Source organism: Gallus gallus, chromosome W, assembly GCF_016699485.2.
Source record: "Gallus gallus isolate bGalGal1 chromosome W, bGalGal1.mat.broiler.GRCg7b, whole genome shotgun sequence".
NCBI classification, from domain to species: Eukaryota; Metazoa; Chordata; class Aves; order Galliformes; family Phasianidae; genus Gallus; species Gallus gallus.
In genome coordinates, this window is record NC_052571.1 from 8,507,323 (window position 1) to 8,513,109 (window position 5,787).

Sequence of the window (5,787 nt, forward strand, 5' to 3'; positions counted from 1 at the left end):
CACCAGGATCCGGCAGCAGTCCCGTTGCACGATGTTCCGACGGTCCGAGGCCGAAGGGCAGGAGCTGCGAGGCCGGTCTTGGGCAACGAGAGGGTGCAGGTCGGGGAGGAAGCAGCAGGTCTCAGGTAGCAGGCCCAGGGAAGTCCGTCAGCAAACGGTCCGTAGAGAAGGATCGGAAGGCAGGAAGCTCGTGTCGTGGTGAGAGATCAGTCTCCACGTAGAGATCCGTCTCCACGTTGCGGTGAGAGATCAGTTGGCAGAAAACCCCTCATGTCTGTCGTGGTGAGAGATAAGCCTCTCCCGTTGCCGTGGTTGTGGTGAAGGATCAGCTTCCACCGTTGTGGTTACTGGACCCTCTTTTATCCTCCATTTTCTGCTGCCTACGTGACATTCCTGGGTGCTTGAGCAAGAGTCCTGTGCATACCTCCTGAGATGGCCATTTTCCTTGAGATAAGTCCACACAAAAAGACCTCTTCCCGGCCATTAGCAGCAGCTTATCTCTCTCTCGATGCCCCTGGCCTTGTCCATCTGTGCTCCTTAGAGGATTTCACAATCCTTAGCCACGACCTGTCCATCAGTGTCCTCAAGACAAAAGATTTCTCTGCCTTTGCCCAGGACTTGCCTGGACTTGTTCCTCAGCAAACTTTGCGTCAATTATATAAAAGAATAGTCTCTTACACCCCCACACTAGTAGGAACATTCCACAGATACGAGGACCAACAGAGAAGACCCCTAGTTTTCAAATTGATTCTTACACTCCAAAACTATGAACAACATCTATTCCCAACTCACGTTTCCATTTCAGCCGTCTCAGAGTTAGCAAACAGACTGGGTGAAGTAGAGGAGCAGGTGTCTCTATTGATTAATCGTGATGAACCCGTAATAGTATCAGAAACGTTTGATGCAGATCATGATAAGCAAAGGGGCCTAATGAAAGAGCTTATCAAACTAATGAAAATCCAATTAATTAAAGAAGATGGATCCCCCTCCTCACCTGTAACATCAAAAATCTCAGCTATTGAAGGCAAAAACGCTTTCCTGCTCGAGTGAGAAACAATAGGACTGCATCGCGTGTTGCTTTGTGGCGTTACCTCTGTGACCATGGAGAAGACATGAGGAAGTGGCATGACCAAGATACTCAGGTACTGCGAGCACGGGTGAGAGAATTACAGAACAGACCAACCACCAGTGTAGTTGCTCCAGTTACCACAGGTAATGAATAGAGGGGCCCTGCCCTCAGTCAGGGGAGGGAGAGGGATAACAGAGTTTATTGGACTGTGTGGATCCGATGGCCTGGCACATCAGAACCACAGAAATATAAGGCATTGGTGGATACCGGTGCACAGTGCACTCTAATGCCCTCGAATCATGAAGGGACAGAATCAGTCCATATTTCTGGAGTGACTGGGGGTTCTCAAGAACTGACTGTGTTGGAGGCCAAAATAAGCCTCACTGGTAAAGACTGGCAAAAGCACCCTATTGTGACTGGCCCAGGGGCTCCATGCATACTGGGTATTGATTACCTCAGAAGGGGGCATTTCAAGGATCCTAAGGGGTATCGATGGGCCTTTGGAATAGCTGCTGCAGGTACAGACAACATTAAGCAGCTATCTGTTTTGCCTGGCCTGTCAGAAGATCCGTCTGCTGTGGGGTTGCTGCAAGTAAAAGAGCAGCAGGTACCAATTGCCACAAAAGCAGTGCACAGACAGCAGTACCAAACCAACAGGGATTCCTTGCTCCTCATTCATAAGTTGATTCGTCCACTAGAGAGTCAAGGAGTGATCAGCAGAACCCATTCACCTTTTAACAGCCCCATATGGCCAGTGCGTAATGCCAGTGGAGAATGGAGGCTGACGGTAGACTACCGCGGCCTGAATGAAATCACTCCCCTGCTGAATGCTGCTGTGCCGGACACGCTAGAACTCCAATATGAATTGGAGTCAAAAGCAGCCAAGTGGATGTCATGGATGGCTATGTGCTTTTTAGGAAAGACACCCTGGCGAGGGGGGGTGGTCGAGTTGCTCTTTATGTGAGAGAGAAGCTAGAATGCATCAAACTTCACCTGGGGGAGGGTGATGTACCAGTGGAGAGCTTGTGGGTGAGAATTAAGGGGCAGGCTAGTATGGGTGACACTGTTGTGGGTGTGTATTATAGGCCCCCTGATCAGGAAGAGGAAGTTGATGAAGCCTTCTACAAGCGGCTGGAAGTAGCCTCACACTCCCAGGTGCTAGTTCTTATGCGGGACTTCAATTATACAGACATATGTTGGGTAACAACATGACCAGGCACACGTGCTCCAGGCGGTTCCTGCAATGTGTTGAAGATAACTTCCTGATGCAGGTGGTGGAGGAGCCAATGAGGGGTGGGGTGTTACTGGACCTTGTTCTTACTAATAAGGATGGGCCTGTTAGGGAAATGAAGGTTGGGGGCAGCTTGGGATGCACTGATCGTGAGATGGTGGAGTTCAAGATCTTAAGTGGAAGAAGCAAACCAAAAAGTAGGATTGCTACCCTGGACTTTAGGAGAGTCAACTTTGATCTCTTCCAGGACCTACTTGGAGCTATCCTGTGGGCTAGGATGTTAGAAGATAAAAGGGCCTGTGAGAGCTGGTCAGCATTTAGACAGAGCTTCTTCCAAGCTCAGGATCAGTGTGTCCCTATGAGTAAGAAATCAGGGAAGAGTGGCAGGAGACCTGTGTGGATGAGCAAGGAGCTCATGCATAAACTAAAAAGGAAGAAGAAGGTCCACGAAATCTGGAAAAAGGGTCTGACCACTTGGGAATAAAATAGGAATGTTGTCAGGGGCTGCAGGGATGCAATGGGGAAGTCTAAAGCCCACCTGGAATTGAATCTGGCAAAGGAGATAAAGGACAATAAGAAGGGTTTTTAAAGTATGTTAACAATAAAAGGAAGACTAAGGAAAATGTGGGTCCCCAACTAAATGAGGGGAGTGTTCTGGTAACGGGGGATGTCGAGAAGGCGGACATACTGAACACCTTCTTTGCTTTGGTCTTCACTTCAAAGACTCCCCCTTGGAAATCTTGGATCCTGGAGGTAAGTGAGAGAGTCTGGGGAATGGAAGATTCCCCTTTGGTGAGGGAGGAGATGGTTCAAGAGCATCTAGGCAACATCAGTGTACATAAATCCACAGGCCCTCATGGGATGCATCCACATGTGCTGAGGGAGCTGACAGGTGATTGCTGAACCTCTATCATCTTTGAGAGGTCTTGAAGAATTGGAGAGGTGCCTCAAGACTGGAGGATAGCCAGTGTCACTATGGTCTTCAAAAAGGGCAAGAAGGAGGATCTGGGAAACTACAGGCCAGTCAGCCTCACCTCCATCCCTGGAAAGGTGATGAAACAGCTTGTTCTGGATGTAATCTCCAAGCAATTGGAAGAGAAGAAGGTTATCAGGAGTAGTCAGCATGGGTTCACCAGGGGGAGGTCATGCTCGACCAACCCAGTAGCCTTCTATGATGTCATCACTGGCTGGGTGGATGGGGGGAGAGCAGTAGATGTAGTCTACCTTGATTTCAGCAAGGCTTCTGATACTGTCTCCCACAACATCCTGATAATGAAGCTGAGGAAGTGTGGGATAGATGAGCAGACAGTGAGGTGGGTTGAGAACTGGCTGACTGGCAGAGCTCAGAGGGTTGTGATCGGCAGCGCAGAGTCCAGTTGGAGGCCTGTATTTATTGGTGTTCCCCAGGGGTCGGTGCTGGGTCCAGTCTTGTTCAACATCATCTTCATCAATGACCTTGATGAGGAGATAGTGTCCACCCTCAGCAAGTTTGCTGATGATATGAAGCTGAGAGGAATGGCTGACACACCAGATGGCTGTGCTGCCATTCAGTGAGACCTGGACAGGGGGGCAAAAAGGAACCAGATGAGGTTTAACAAAAGCAAGTGTAAAGTCTTGCACCTGAGAAGGAATAACCTCATTCATCAGTACAGGTTGGGACATGACCTGCAGGAGAGGAGCTCTGCAGAGAGGGACCTGGGGGTCCTGGTGGACAACAGGTTGGCCATGAGTCAGCAGTGTGCCCTGGTGGACAAGGCATTAAAGAGTGTGGCCAGCAGGTCAAGGGAGGTGATCCTCCCACTCTACTCTGCCCTAGTGAGGCCTCACCTGGAGTATTGCGTCCAGTTCTGTGCTCCCTGGTACAAAAAAGACAGGGATCTCCTGGAAAGAGCCCAGTGGAGGGCCGTGAATATGATAAACAGTCTGGAGCACCTCTCTTATGAGGAAAGGTTGAGTGACCTGGGTCTGTTCAGCCTTGAGAAAAGAAGACTGAGAGGGGATCTGATTAATGTCTATAAATATCTAAGGTGTGGGAGGCAAAGGGATGAGACCAGACTCTTTTCAGCGGTGCGTTGTGATAGGACAAGGGGAAATGGCCACAAACTGAAGCATAGGAAGCTCTGCACAAATGTGCGCAAGAACTTCTTCACAGTAAGGGTGATGGAGGACTGGAACAGGCTGCCCAGGGAAGTTGTGGAGTTTCCTTCTCTGGAGATGTTCAAGACCCGCCTGGATGCCTACCTGTGCAATCTGGTTTAGGGAGCCTGCTCTGACAGGGAGGTTGGACTAGATGATCTCTAGAGGTCCTTTCCAGCCCCTACAATACTGTGATTCTGTGATGACCCAGCTGTCTGTACTGTACCCTTTGGCCCCAATATCTGAGACTGCATAGCTATACTACTATTAAAGAAGGGGGGGGGGTTGATTTGCCATAGGGACAGGATTAAGGTCCCCTTAGCAATGAAAACCAGAGTGTTGACCACGATGTCTGCAGGCCATGTACCTATTATGGGGGGAGGAACACCGATCCCCCAACGTCCAATAATCTCCCCCAAGGTGCAAGTCGGCCACACCACTTCGCTCCTACCTGCACCTTCCAAGGCCATTTTATTCTATGGGTACCTGGTTCTAGATTCTCAGGGACAGAGAGCAGAAGGTTATTTTGATTGCCAATTTGGGGTCTTACCCAATTGTAAGAGATTATTCTTTTATATCATTGACGCAAAGTTTGCTGAGGAACAAGTCCAGGCAAGTCCTGGGCAAAGGCAGAGAAATCTTTTGTCTTGAGGACGCTGATGGACAGGTCGTGGCTAAGGATTGTGAAATCCTCTAAGGAGCACAGATGGACAAGGCCAGGGGCATCGAGAGAGAGATAAGCTGCTGCTAATGGCTGGGAAACGGTCTTTTTGTGTGGACTTATCTCGAGGAAGATGGCCATCTCAGGAGGTATGCACATGAGCATCTACGTGGCGCACCTTTACCACCATATTCTTTATTCGGGCAGCAATGTCTTTCCACAGTTCAGCAGACCAAATAGGTTTACCTCTCCGTTGCCAGTTATTTTGCTCCCACTGCTGTAACCACCCCCATAAGGCATTCGCCACCATCCATGAATCAGTATAAAGATAAAGCACTGGCCACCCCTCCCGTTCAGCGACATCTAAGGCTAGTTGGACAGCCTTGACCTCTGCAAACTGACTTGATTCTCCTTTTCCTTCAGTGGCCTCTGCAACTTGTCGCACGGGGCTCCACACAGCAGCTTTCCATCTGCGATACTTCCCAACAATGCGACACGATCCATCTGTGAACAGGGCATATTTCTTTTCATTTCCTGGTAGTTCATTATATGGTGGGGCCTCTTTGGCACGTGATACCTCTTCTCCTGGTGATGTTTCAAACTTTTTACCTTCAGGCCAGTCCATGATCACCTCTAAGATTCCTGGACGACTGAAGTTCCCCATTCGAGCTCGTTGTGTAATCAGTGCAA